At 45.1% G+C, this 15347-nt stretch overlaps 1 pseudogene; it reads right to left on the reverse strand.

The window, feature by feature from the left end:
• Window positions 1-14842: 14842 nt before the first annotated feature.
• Window positions 14843-14961, reverse strand: LOC133378582 (5S ribosomal RNA; annotated as a pseudogene).
• Window positions 14962-15347: the final 386 nt, after the last annotated feature.

Raw genomic sequence — 15347 nt, forward strand, 5'->3', positions numbered from 1 at the left:
ATTGCCCCTCTGTGAGGGAAGTAGGGATCTCCTAACCACTCTCGGCACCCTTAACAATACAGTTGCCAGGATTCTCTGAGGGAAGCCATGACGGTTTAATACGGTATGATGCTGCTTTAAAGGTGTAGTACAGGTTGGGCCTTCGTTTCATCCCCTTTTAAAGCCATCTAACCTAGCAGCTTTTGCCACATCTTGTGGTAGCAAATATGATCTGGGTGAAGGACTTCTTTTTGTCTCTCCAAAATCTCCTTCCAATAAGCTTCATTGGCTGAAGCCAGTCTAGTTTTATATGAGGAAGAAAATCCTCTCTCGGTCCACTTCCTCTTTTCTCTGCACAATGCATAATTTATAAGCCTCTCTCATGTTCTCCCACATACACACCTTAGTCACATTTTTTTCCAAACAGAAAAGCCTCAAATGTTGTAACCTAGGGGAGTTGCTTCACGCTCCCTGATCACTTTGGTTCCCTTTTCCAGCTTTACAATACCCTTTCTGAGGTGAGGTGACCAGAACTGCACACAGGATTCCAAATGCAGTTGCACCATAGATTTGTATAGAGGCATTGTTATTATTTTGAGGTTTTATTTTTATCCCTTTCCTAACCGCTTCCAGCATGGAATATGACATTAGGACTCTGTGACACTCCCTCATCCCAGTTACGGGTTTTGCATCTCTCTCTGCTAAGGGAAATGAAGGACAGTCCAGTTTCAGAAAGTCCAGGCCTGTAGTTGTAGCAAAGGACAGCCCACACACCCTTTGCCAACGTTGCCGCAGAAAAGTGGTGGCAGTGGGAATTGGGTAACAGTTGTGACTTAAAAATAAAGCATATTTGTAGAACTTAAAGGCCCGAGGAGATAATGCCTGCTTCCTTTCTTTCATACTGCAATCATTTTCTACTAATTACAGAAAGGGCTCTTCTGTAAAATTTATGAATGGATGCCAACACTGTTACAGCCATTCTGTTGGGATATTTTTTTTCTAGCACTCATGCAAGATGCATGGACAGAATCCACCCCCCCCAAAATTAGCCTGACCATTTTCCTCCCCTATCAATAAATACAATAAATTCTGCTCTTAAAGTTCTTACTAAAAAAAAGGCAGAGCCTTGAGGATCAACGTAAGAGCTGGGTTGGTTCAGACCAAAGGCCCGTCTAATCTAGCACTCTGGATGCCTCTGAAGCCCACAAGCGGGGTATAAGCACAGTAGTACTCTTGTGCTCATGCTCCCTGGCAACATATTCAGAGGTACAGTATCGCCTGTGATACTGGAGGTAGTGCCCAGAGCCATGACTAGTAGCCATTGATAAGCCATATTCTCTATCAAGTGTACCTTCCCTGACCCTCCTCGATCCCAGCGGTTTAGAGTTTGACCCTAATTTCTCAGCGGTCCTGGGAGGGCACTTTGGAGACTCTCAGGTGCACTCTTCTAAATCATTTTTCTTTTGCCAAGGGACTGAGCCTTGGCACAACTTGAGCCCTGTTTAACCGAAGCAAGGCAATGTGAGCTGGCTCACCTCAGCACTTCCATTCTGTCCTCGGCTGAAATGATTCATTGAGCAAATGTTGCCAGGAGTTAGCTTGATAAGACGCACAAGGGGTGAAATTAAAATCACTCCTGGCCATGCACTCTTGTTTCATTGATAGATGGTGCATACCGATAAGAGTTTGCCCTCACACAGTTCCAGCAAAATGCAACCTCTCAACCTCTGTTAAATGGTGCATCTAGGAATTAGAGCGTCAGGTCTGCTTCTAAAAAGACAGTCAATGAGCTTTGCCAAACTCCGTGTAAGAGGATGGATCCATGACTCATTTTCTTGGGTGTTCTTCCTCAACCCCTTCACTCAATTTTGTGATTTGTGTATTCAAGAAGGGAAGCTTTCAGAAGGAATCTGGAGATTGTGTTTCTGGCTCAGCACTTCTGCGTTAGGCTTGGCTTAGAGAACCCCCCCAGGTTTTCCCTGTATCTCAGGATTGTAGTACTTCCATGAGTAAAGCTGGCAATGCACCTACTCTGGTGTGCCTGCAGGGTGGGGGTGGGGGTGGGGGTGGGGAGGCTTCTCCCAACCTCTTATAGCAGAGTTTGGACATCAAGTGCTCAAACCCAAGATCTCAAGTTCAAGGAATTAATAGCCTAGTGCAGGGGTGGGGAACCTGTGACCCTCCAGATGTTGTTGGACTCCTAGGGCCCCTCAAATGCCTTTTTTATTACGCATTTGTGATTATTTCTGCTCATGATGGTCTCGGAGCAGACCAGTACTGTTTGTGCCTGACGTTTTTGGGTGGTCACACTGTTTCAGTTCCAACCAGAGCATATCTTGTAACTTCCTGCTGAAATCCTGCAACTTTTTATACCATTTTTTATGCCGCCCTAGGCTCCTGCTGGGAGGAAGGGTGGGATGTAAATCAAATAATAAAGAAATAAATACCATGGTCTGGCCCTTCTGCGCAGCGATAGTGTGGGTAGCATTGGGGAAGCACTGCAGACCATACTAAAGCAGAATACATCCACCGCTAATGCATTGCTATTGTGTCAAGAGCATGTTGCAGAAGACACCTGCAAGAAAACAGCTGTCTGGAGGGGCCCCTGTCCAATCAGCCTCAGCTAGTATGGCCTATGATCAGGGATGATGGGAGTTGTACTCCAGCAACGTCTGGAGGGCCTCAGGTTAGCCACCCTTGCACTAGGGCCTAGGCTACAGAGCCTAAGAAAGACGTAGCCGTGCAGAAAGCAGCAATCCAAACAGTAATTGACTGGAATGTGCCACAGTCAGGTGCGTTGAGGTGGCAAATAAATAAATCCCCATGCATAGCAAAATGGCTTGCATCAGGCAGGTAATGCCAGATGATTTCACCAGAGTGGCAGGTGGGCGTGGTTTGTAAGAACCTCACAGGCCATTTGGAGGGACGAGGCAGACCTGATTAGGCCCACTGGCTGGAGATTCCCCAGCGCTGCTGTCGATCCCCAGAGCGGCACAGGTCTACTGGTTTAATTTGCTTGTTTTATTTAGTTATTTATTTATTGTACTTATATACTGCCCCATAGCCGAAGCTCTCTGGGTGGTTTACAGTAACTAAAAACATTAAAACAAATACAATTTAAAACACACTTTAAAAATTTAAAACAATTTAAAAACACATGCTAAAATGCCTGGAAAAGATGAAAGTTTATTGCTAGAAGGAAAGCCATAGAGCCGGGGTTGGGAACCTTCGGCCCTCCAGATGTTGGTGGACTACAACTGCCATCACCAATAATGTTTTAAAAAATATAGTTATTTCATATTATGTTTATTAACCAAGATTTTTAATATATATATATTTGTTTTGTTAATACAATAAAAACCTCTGTTTTGTTAATCACAATTATGTTCATAAGTTCACCATCTCCCCAGAGCTACAGTATCTGGCTAGATCAGAGCAGAGTGTGAAAGAGCACAGTTAAATGTGACAGAAACCCTATCCAGAAGAGCAGCCTGCTTGTTCAGTCGGTGGATGAAGGGGGAGCAGTGACAAGCCCCACCCCAGATGCCTGCTTGCCTCCAGACATGTCCCCACTCATGCATGGATTTAACACAAAAAGGATGTTCACACATTACATTAAATGAGTGTACAATGTGTGCACATAAATAGTTGGGCATAAATAGTTGTATAATTATTCACATGTAATGTTCAATGCGTGTACAGTCTGTACCTGTGTACATCATGATTGAGCTGTACCTATGAACGAGTGTGCACTCTGTTTCATGCAAACACTTGCACCTGTGCTCACTAGAACGTGTGAACTAGCCTACAAATGTTCTTAACAGGACTAGAGAAAGGTCGGTTCTCCACAGAGCAAGGGGGAGCTAATGCCCAGTGTGATAGGGCAGAGGTTTTGGCTCATTACACTTTCTTGCCTGAAAGATCTTTCTAAGTCGTTTCTTTATGAGATGAGTTGCTGCTGGTAATGGAGCCAGGTAGGGAGAAAATGGGCTTTAAAGGTGGTTCTGGGGCTCAAGGAAAGCAGGGGCAAGGCTGGTGCCAGCCCTCCCTGGCTGAGGGCCCCTTCTTAGGGTGGGTGGGTAGTTACCCACCCACCCTAAGGAGGGGCCCTTCAGGGAGAGGTAGGTGGGACGGACAGGCGTGCGGATGGGCGTGTGCCAGGGCCCCAGCATGCCTGGCGCCAGCCCTGAACAAGTGTGTAGTCATTCAGTGTCTTGGAGGAGTCTTAAACCCCATTATTTGGGGGGGCAGCCTGGCTCCGGTAGGGAAGGGTCCTTATGTCTCCCTGTGAACCAGTCGGCTTGGAAAGAGTGTCTTAGCCACTGAGAAGAGTCTTCCAAATTGCTTGCTTGTCATTTCCTGCTGACTGGAGCCAATCAGAGTGAAAGGATGTGAGTCAGCCACACACACTCCCCATTCATGCTGATTGGTTAGGAAAGTCTGATGTTGTGGGAGAAGGTGCGTGTGGAAAGGACTGAAGAGTATGGAGCAATGATGGAGAACAAGTGAGTGACAGTTTGCAGAGGAGGAGGGTGGACACAAAAGGACAATGGTAGAGGAGGGGAAGTTGAAAAGGAGGTGGGGGAGATGTTGGGCTGAAGAGGGGTCTCTCTCTCTCTCTCTGCTACATGACCTCCTGTTTGTTTGTTTGTTTACAAGAATCTGATTCTCAATCCAGCAGAAAAAGTGAGGAGGGGATAGATGCAGAGCTTGGAAGATTACTTTTAAAAAGTAATAAATTACAGTTACAATTACTTGGCCCAAAAAAGTAGTAATTACCGTTACAATTGCAATTGCTCTGAAAGTAACTGATTACTTTACTTTTTCTCAAAAGTAATCACTACAATTACATTTCAGTTACATTTTTAAAAAAACTCCTACAAGGTGCTGGCCTTGGCTGCTGCACATCTAAGAAGCCTAAAACAATATTAAAAATAAACACACACACACAGGGGGTAGTAGAATAAAAAAAATTATCCATAAGATTAACATAATGGCATAACAGAATCTCACATCCCCCCAAGCAATGAAGATACCCCAACTCTTGAAATCAAGTTTTACACTTGAAATGCTTTTACAATATGTTTCTGTTATGTCTCAAAAGAACAAGATGCTCAAAGAGCATGTCAGACAAGGACTGTCTTTTTACAGTCATTACGTTGCCACCAGTACTGAACAGGCGTTCTACTGCGGCGCTTGAAGGCATGCCTGTGTTGTGCTTCAAAAAACACCGCAGCACACGTGGAAAGCCATGGAGTGATGACACTTCCCTGCTGGGAGACCTCAGGTACCTCACCAGTTCCTCCTCAGCAGTGTCCACTGCTGACTTCTTGCCCTGGGGCAGAAAGTTAAAGAAGTCATCTTCTAAGTCATCTCCTTCCTGGTCTTTATCTGAAGACTGATCACTGTCCTCATTAAGTACACCCATCTTTATTTCAGCTTTCAACAAGGCTTCCATTGTGTATCTAAGAAAGAGAGAGGATATGTTAACACATATATGTTAGGAAACCATCATCTGCTCTTCATTTCCTGATGCTTGTCATGTCCCCTGGTTCAGGGTCCAGCCTGAGCCTGTGGATGGTGACATGGAAGGTAGGAAGGTGACCAAGTCATCACACTCATGGGGCAGCACAGCAGACCCTTAAGGATTACCTGCAGCAACCCAAGGTTGTGATGAGGAGCCCCAGGAAGAAAAGGCCCAGCCCCTGCCTACCACCTTAAGCCCTCTGATGCCTCCCTTGAGACAACATTTCCCTTGGAGTAATCCACCCAAAGGGCTTCCCTAATGTTCTTACTTGTTGGTATGGGTGGTGGCCTGACATGATTCCAGCCGATCTAGTTTGAAGCGAGGGTGTACGCAGGCTGCCAGAAGAAGCAGATCCCTGCCAGATCCCCACCTCTCAAGGGTTGTCTGCTGCTGCTTCAGCATTTTGGGAGGAGGGGTGTCATGCATTGGTTCAGGAAGGCCACGTCTCCTTGCCTTTATTGCTTCTTCAATTGCTCTCAGCTTCTCAGGGTGTGCCCTCTGAGGAAGAAGAACAAAGCATGAATCCAAGAAAAAATGGAAGAGGAACTTCACAATTTAAACATAAATAGACAATGGACACTCTTTGAGGACCAGCATGACAAAGGCTTACCTCAAAATGTTTCTTCACATTGGATGAGGAGGAAACAGCTGATCTCAGATTTTTGATCCTTGGAAGGCAGTAATTGCATCGTACAACAACATTTTTCCCACTCTGACTCACAAACGTACAAGCTTTCTCAAAGCCAAACCATGGTACTTGCTGTTCTGCAGATGTGGCTATGGGCAACTGGCACTGCTTCATGCCCTCCTCCTCCTCGTGCACAGGGCCTCCTTTCTGAACCTCACTTTCTAGTTTTGCCTCCTCAGGATCAACAAGCTGTGACTCAAGTGGCCGCACTAACTGACTGCTGCTCTCAGCAGCAAAACCTGCAACAGGCGTCTCTGTAATAAACAAGAGATAATGCTCCTATGTGGGTGAACTTCAGCTGTGATGTGCCCCCATCTCTTCCCCATGCTGCAAGATCCCCCAGTCAGAGTGGAAGTAAGCAGGTCGATAGCACAATTAACACAGATCCTATTTGCATCATTTTTGCTCACTAAATAACCCTGCCTGGACCAGTCTAACCTACTATCTCACAGGGTTGTTGTGAGAACAAAATGAGACTAGGGTTCAAATCCCCACATAGCCATGAAGCTCACTGAGTGACCTTGGGCCAGTCACTGCCTCTCAGCCTCATGAAAACCCTATTCATAGGGTCACCATAAGTTGGAATCAACTTGAAGGCGGTACATATATATTTTATTTTGAATATGATGATTATGATAATAAATATGCAGCATTTCAAATTAATTCTGTATGAGAAGCATTCCATGCCAAGCTTGGAAAACCAAGGATGAGGTATAAAATGTAGACAAAAATACTTTTGACAAAATGCTGTTTATATTTTATATATATGAGCCTGGGAAGGGAACATTTAATCTAGCCTACTTGCTTTCAGCAAGAAGGGTTAAGTGCCTTCAGGCTAGGGCAGTCACCAGAAGGCCACAGCAGAGACAAAGGAGCCTAATGTTGTGGAGATGTTAGATGGGAGCTTTGGGGAGTAAAGATAGAGGCTCCTGAAGGCTGCAATTCTAAACACACTTACTAAGGGATTAAGCCCCATAGAACTCAACAGGACTGACTTCTAAGTAGATATAGTTTGGACTGTGCTGTTGGTAAACCTTGACTAGGGTTCTTCTGCAAAGACATCCATATCCAAGCAGGGTTGGCAATCCCCTGCCTGGAATACCCTGCCCTTATCTTTTAATGTGGCTGCTCCAAATGTTTTTACAGATTTGACCCTTTACTTCAGAAAGAGGTCTGAAAAATGAGTAAGAGTAAGAAGTATCTTTTAAAATTGTTCTTTTCAATTCACTCTTGAATGAACATCATACCTAGGGCAGATCCACACCATTCCTTTAAAGCACATTCAACACCCATTTGAAGCACATGAATCCCACCACAGAATCATGGGAACTGCAGTTTGTTAAGAGTGGTGAGAACTATAACTGTGAGGGGGAAATGACACTTCCCAGAATTCTTTAGGGGAAGTCATGTGCTTTAAATGCGAGTTGGATGTGCTTTACACATATTGTGTGAATCCGCTTAATAAATTTTGCCTGCATGTAAATTGTTTTAATTAATTTTTCAAAATGAAAATAAGCTATAAAGTGTAGTGGGTGACCATGGGCTACTCACCATTTCTCAGCCTATCTGCCCCTCAGGATGAAAACAATGGAGAACCATGACTACCCCAAGGCATACTTAAAATGTAAAGGAAGTATTGTACAACCATAGTATGCAATTGGATACTTATAGGGACACAGCATGACAAAACTGGGTGGAAGTAAAAGTTCTACACATAGGAAAAAGAAACCAAATGCACAGTTATAAGATGGGGGATACTTGGCTCAGCAGTACGACATGCAAGAAGGATCTTGGAATTGTTGTTGATCACAAGCTGAATATGAGCCAACAGTGTGATGTGGCTGCAAAAAAGGCAAATGCTATATCAGGCTGCATTAACAGAAGTATAGTTTCCAAATCATGTGAAGTATTCGTTCCCCTCTATTCAGCACTGGTTAGGCCTCATCTTGAGTGCTGTGTCCAGTTCTGGTTTCTGCACTTCAAGAAGGATGCAGACAAACTGGAACAGGTTCAAAAGAGGGCAACAAGGATGATCAGGGGACTGGAAACAACGCCCTATGAGGAGAGACTGAAGGAACTGGGCATATTTAACCTGGAGAAGAGAAGAATGAGGGGAGATATGATAGCACTCTTCAAGTACTTGAAAGGTTGCCACACAGAGGAGGGCCGGGATCTCTTCTCAATGATCCCAGAGTGCAGGACACAGAATAATGTGCTCAAGTTGCAAGAAGCCAGATTTCAACTGGACATCAGGAAAAGCTTCCTAACTGTTAGAGCCATACAACAATGGAACTAATTACTAGAGAGGTAGTGGGATCTCCGACACTGGAGGCATTCAAGAGGCAGCTGGACAGCCATCTGTCGGGAATGCTTTGATTTGGATTCCTGCATTGAGCAGGGGGTTGGACTTGATGGCCTTATAGGCCCCTTCCAACTCTACTATTCTATGATTCTATGAAAATATTTATATAAGCATGACTATCAAATATGTTTATTTATATAACCTGTAAAGATATTTATAGTGCAATCCTATGTTTGTTTACTCAGAAGCAAGTCCCAATGTATTCAATGGGGCTTACTCAACCAGGGAAAACTGCAGCCTCAAGTGATAAGGAACTTGTTCTTTTAACAAGTCCTTTAAGTTGAGAGCTTATCCCAGTCTGCGTCTGTGTTGAAATTGCTTTTTAATATGTTTTTACACTTTTTCTTAAAAAAATGTTTTTAAAGCTTTTAAAAATGTTTTTAAAGATGTTTTGTTTTAATATATTTTAAAGTCTGTTTTTATGATTTTTAAAGTGTTTTTAGTGCTTTTGTTTGCTGCCCTGGGCTCCTACTGGGAGGAAGGGAGGGATATAAATCAAATAATAAATAAATAAAAATAAATAAATAAACTTCATTCATTTTTTTTAAAAATGAGTATTAGTTTCCTACATAATAAAAACTGTGATAAACCCTGCCTAATTTCTTTTAAAATAGGGTTGGAGGGAGAGAGATTTACAACACAAACACAAGTCTGCACTTTACTCACAATCATGAAAGGGCGGGGTTGCAGCCAGAGCTTTGAAAAGTTACTTTAAACTACAACTCCCATCAGCCCCAGCCAGCATGGCCACTGGATTGGGCTGATGGGAGTTGTAGCTATAGCATGATCTGTTTAAAAAAAAGTTGTGCAGGGGGGGTTTTACGTTTTGGTGTATATCTCGGGAATTAGACCACCTAGAAACTTTTTTTTTTAATTGAAGCGGAGAGTCCAGAGAGTAAGGGGTGGTAGCCAGAGAGCCGGAGGCCCCCCCCCAAAAACCAGAGACTCCAGCCGAAAACACACACACCGGGGCACACACACACACAAATCATCGTCACTCACCTCACAGCTCTTCGCCATTCTGCTGCAGCCTTCTCCTCCGTTGTTGTCCTTGCCCTGGCTTTTTCCTCCGGTGTCCATTTTTTCCTCTCAGAGTCAGACGCTAGCAGGCTCCCCCTGCCTATTCATCTCTTCCCTCGTGCCTCCTAACACAGATCACGAGGGAAGAGACAGTCTGCGCAGAGGTCCAATCAGTGTGAGGCACATGTCTTGTGTTAACCAACCACAGCCAGGAGCTGACTTCCCCTTGTTCCCGCCCCCAAGTAACGTCCAACCTAACGTGGAAACGTTAAAGTTGAAGCTGAAAAGTAGGGAAATTACTATTCGTTCCATTACTTGCCAAATGTAATGGAATTACCCACTCGTTATTTAAAATTGTAACGAATTAAAAGTAACTCGTTAAAAATAACGAGTTACTTCCAAGCTCTGGGTAGATGTGTGGTTTTGTTCCAGTCCAAAGCCAGGAGTTGGGGGGGAGAAAAGAGAGAAAAATATGTTAAAGGGTGGGGGAAAGTATGTTTGTGTGTGAGATGGTGTTTCAGTTTTTAATGATGTACACATCTGTGCCGTGCATGATAAGGTGAAATGCAAATTAATATGGCTAAGAGTGTGTGTATCTGCATGTGTGTGTGTGTCTGTGGTGCACCCAACACAAAGGTTAGCTTCAGGAACTTCCATGCTAAGGTTTCCTCCTAAAACTCATACGCTCTGCCCAAATGCAGTTACTCTGAGTCTCAGTATGGCACCCAAGAAGGGAAACTCAGCAAAGGAAGTTCCTTAACTTACAGCATGATGATTATGAAAAACTGTCTGAATGGGCTAAAATTTCTGTCTTTTTCTAATACTCTAAGTATGTATGGAAGGAGGAAGGGGCAAGACATGGAGACAGGAGAAGAGGGTGAAAAAAATCCCTAACTTCTAGAAGGTGGCAAAGTTCAAAAGATTACAAATTCCTGTGCAAAATGAGTGGCCTGCTTAGAGAGTGTGAATTCCTTCATTTAGGAAAAACGGGCTTTGTCTTAACCCAGCAGCAAAAAAAGCCCCCAGAGAGAGTGTGTGTGTATGTGTGGAGCCTTTATTAAGGTCTGAGTCAGTTATGCAGGCCCCAGTGAGTGTCAACTGCAAGCAAGTCTTTGTTAGTTCCCACACCAAAAAGCCAAGTTGTGGAGAGTGAGAATTCTGTAATTGCAGAAGGAGAGACAGTTAATCCTGATGATAGCATCCCATCTACATCATCAAGCAGTTTGCCAGCAGCAGGAGACACTAAATTCAGTAATTCAAGCAATATCTCTGACAGTGTGAAAGGACAGACAATGGTGACAGTGACAGAGGAACAGAAAGCAGGATTCAAGCCTGGCCAGGTTATTCTATAATCTTAGAAGGTTGTATTAGAAGGGAGTGTGATTGTGACTATCATAAAGGGCTCCTGCTCTTCTGAATTTGCCACTACACTACTGACCCAGGAAAGTGTGAGGAGGGAAGAGTTCAGCTCTCCTGCACTTTAAATTCCCTCCCCCATCCCACCTTTCTACTTAATAGGGAATAAACCTCTAATTTGGCTCTCAGACTCCATTATCAGTGTTATAAATGTTTTTCTACTTTTCTCTCACTGCCATTGACATCATTTACACACCCTTTGATTGTTGTTCTTCTCTGTGAAAAGTGGTCAGCTGGGACTCTTCTCCTCCTACCCGCCCCCAAGAGTTTTTAGTATTTTATAAAGTATGGGTGTGTGTATATGTTTTGGATGAATATGCTCAACTGAGCCAAAGAGCCTGCTTTTGTGTGGGCCCTGGAGCATAAGAGGGGTGTTATCCCATTGCCATAGCAACCTGCATTTGAATTCAGAGCAGGCAACTTGGCACCATCTCCAGGCGCAAGGACTGTGAGGGAACCCACATGCAAAAGCCCTTGTCAGCTTCCTCAACAGGCCTGATTGTTAACTTGTCAACACCAAGGTAATCATTAACTGTGCCCTGCAAGAAGTCATTGTGGCAGTGTGTATTGCTCTGTCCTCCTTGTGAACTGTGAAATTCATGGGTGCAACGTGGAAAGTGCTGGATTTCACCTCCTCCAGGAGACATAAAGCATATCGCCAACCTGGCCTTCCTCTCTGTGCCATTTTTCAGAGGAAACAAAGTTTGCATTTCAGACACACAGGTTGTTACCAGGGGTGTAGTCGTCCAGGGTCTTGGGGGGGGTGTCTTTCCTTTTTTGGGAGCAGGGTCCCAGGAGGGTCCTTATATCTCCAGTGTCCTACAAGGCACTCAGCATGAAAGGGGAATATGCTAGCCACTGAGAAGAGTTTTCTAGCTTGCTTCTTTGTTCTTTCCTGCTGATTGGAGCCAATCAGAGTGAAAGGAGGTGAGTCAGCCACTGAGAAGACTCTTCTCAGCAGTTAACACTCTCCCCTGTCATGCTGATTGACTCCTAGGGACATCTGTTGTTGTGGGGGAAGGCATTAACAAGGATCTCATTCTCAGCCCATCAGCAAAAGAAAAAGAGAGGGAGGGAGTGTGGCTGTGACTATCATGAAGGGACTCTGCACTTCTGAATTTGCCATGACATGACTGATAGTTAACACAAAACCATCTGTATACCATGGAGGGTGGCTGGGTGTTTCATTCCTCGTCATTTTATTAGAAATGCACAGATGGTTTCACTCAGGAGGAGACTACCCTTTCTCTGCGAGTGCCTGTAAATGTGGAATTTATTTTGTGCTTTTCATGACCTGTCTTAATAATAGTGGTTGGTTGGCAGGGCTGGAATAGTCATTATGCTAAATAAGCCCTTGAGCAGGATTCTGGGCAAATCAGAAGCCAAGTGCTTGAGTGGTGCAGCTATCTCAGGCATTCATCATTGGGGGAATTTGCAGTCTCGGACTCAGAGGCAACAAGTGAGTCCTGGGTTTTGAGAAGAAAAAAATGTGTACCTTAAGAATCCAGATGCCTCATCTAATGTGCTAACTTGAGAACCAGTGGGATGTAATGACTTTGTGTGGTCTATTTCTTCCACCCCTCGACAATCCACACTGTGTGTCTGTCTGAATCATGACTGCTCATTTGTTGCTGGTGTAAGTAACAGAGTTGTTTATGAGCCTTACATACAGCTCCCTGGCAGTGCATTAATTGTGAGCTTGAAGAAAGGGATTCACTTAGTTTAAGGCTAGAGTCCAAAAACATCTGAAGTGCCACAAATTCCCCAGTCCTGGTCGAAGGGAAGGGAGGAGTCTTGGAGGAAGAGCTCTGCTTAAGGGTATAAATGGAAATGGACGGCCTTCAAGTCAATTCCGACTTATGGCGACCCTATGAAGAGGGTTTTCATGGTAAGCGGTATTCAGAGGGGGTTTACCATTGCCTCCCTCTGAGTCTGAGAGGCAGTGACTGGCCCAAGGTCACCCAGTGAGCTTCATGACTTTGTGGGGATTCGAACCCTGGCCTCCCAGGTCATAGTCCAACAACCACTACACCACACTGACTCTCACTTAAGGGTATAGTGCATAGTTTATTCAGTGTGCATGGATGTAACACACAAATGTGTTTTAAAATTTCCAGAGGAATGATGCATTTTTAAGAACTGTTGAGGCATGGCTAATCTGTGTTGTGGGATCCTGAATATATGATCAACTAACCAATGTTTTTTTATTACAAGGAAATCATCTTATATCAGGTCAGATTATTTGTCCATTTAGCTCAGCCTAATAGCAGCTCTCTAGCAGAGTCCTTTCCTCTTGCTTTCTACATCAGACCGGAGATGCCAGGGCCTGATCCTAGAACCTTCATGAATGCAAAGCACGTGCAAGAACCCAGCATCTGGTAGGCTAGCCCTTGCCAACCTGTTGCTCTCCATATTGGTGAAAACATCCGGAAGGCGCCAGGTGGATGAAGGCAGTGATGGCTGGTGCCCATTGGGACTGGTGGGGCGGAAGGCAGGGAGACCAACAGTAGGTGGAGCCAGAGCCAGTGACAGGTGGCACTGCCCCCCTGATTGGTTGTAAGTAAGAAGGCAGACTGAAGTTGGTGGGGCAGAGCACCATTTGCCCTTATGGACCAGCCTCCACTGGGTGAAGCTTGTCAATGGCTACTAACCTCGATGACTATGTTCTGCCTCCACTGTTGCTGGGATTGCAGGAGGGGAGCGTGCTCTTGCGCTCAGGTCCTGCTTGCGGGCTTCCCGTTGGAGCATCTGGTTGGTCACTGTGAGAACAGGATGCTGGACTCCGATGGACCACTGGCCTAATTGCAACTGCATTGAGCAGGGGGTTGGACTTGATGGCTTCCAACTCTACTATTCTATGATTCTATGATAATCCAGCAGCTGGGCTCTTCTTATGCTCTTAAGACTGTGATGGTGGGCTCTGGCCATAAATTGGTTGGTCCCACTCCAATGGTCTCGACTTCTTTGCTTTCCTCCTGTTTTCCTTGGTGGCTTCCATTCCCTCCTACAGGGAAAACCAAAGTGCTGTTGTTGGGGGAAACGTTGCAGATCATGCAAAATCTGCCCTCCCTCAGGACACTCCCAGAGAGGCGCAGCAAATGGAGAGCTCCTGGAGGCCTGCAAAATGCCAGCCCATTTCCCATGCGTGCCCCACCTGTCATAATAGACGTTTTATGCATACAACAGCCTTGTAAGGTAGGTCAGGCTGAGAGATAGTGACTGGCCTCAGGGTCATCCAGAGAACTTCATGGCACAGCAGAAATTTGAACCCAGGTCTCCCTGGGGCTAGTCTGATATATTAACCACTGCAGCAGGGGTGGGGAAACGTTGTCATCCTATGGGCCACGTTCCCTTCTGGGCAACCTTCTGAGGGCCGCATGCCAGTGGTGGGTGGGGCCAGAGGTAAAAGAAGGCAGGGCAAAACATGTACAATTTGCCTTTGTGTGATAGGCTAGTTTCTGCACACTCTCTCTGTCCTCCATCCAGTCAAGCAAGAAGCATTACTAGAGTCCAGGGACACAATTCCAAGCCAAGCAAAAAACACTTGGGGTACAAAGCAATGCCAATGAGAGGTGTAGCCTCAGGAGCTCTCTGAGGGCCAGTCGGAGACACCTGGAGGGTCACATTTGGCCCCTGGGCACCATTCTAGCTCTCAGCACTTTGCTTTCAAGGCAAATTGATGTATATTGACTTGTCGGAAATGTCACAACAACCTTGTAAGATAGGTCAGTTGTTATATGCCTTCAAGTCAGTTACAACTTATGGCGACCCTATGAAACTTTTTTAGATATATTCATAGGGTTTTAATGATAAAAGGTATTCAGAGGTGGTTTGCCATTGCCGTCCTCTACGCCTACGGCACCCAGTATTCCCAGGCGGTCTCCCATCCAAGTACTAACCAAGCCTGACCCTGCTTAGCTTCTGAGATCAGACGAGATTGGGTGTGTACAGGGTAGTGTGGTCAGTGTTATCCCTATATTTCACGGGAGTGTGTGGCTGGGTGGGTAGATCTTTCGTAAATCCCTGGCACCTTTTATTTCAGAAATGCAGCAGCAGATTTTGGTGCACAATCTTCCGGCAGATTTGGCTGTCTCTGAAACACACCATAAACATCACACGCAGCCACCGTTTCCCTGTCCCCTTGGAGTCATTTCCAGCCTTCTCCTAAAATAGGCTGTCTGCATCATAATGGCTGTGTGTCCAATTTCCCCTTGGACAAATTGCAACGCAATTCAATGCGATGGCGACAGCTGGCTCCATTTGCACTGCCCCATTGTTCTGCATTAATTTGATTTTCGTTGTGTGAGCGCCAGTATCGATAAACTCAGTTACGATTCCTGTCAGCCGCCACATGT

Source organism: Rhineura floridana, chromosome 2, assembly GCF_030035675.1.
Source record: "Rhineura floridana isolate rRhiFlo1 chromosome 2, rRhiFlo1.hap2, whole genome shotgun sequence".
In the NCBI taxonomy this organism is placed as follows: Eukaryota; Metazoa; Chordata; class Lepidosauria; order Squamata; family Rhineuridae; genus Rhineura; species Rhineura floridana.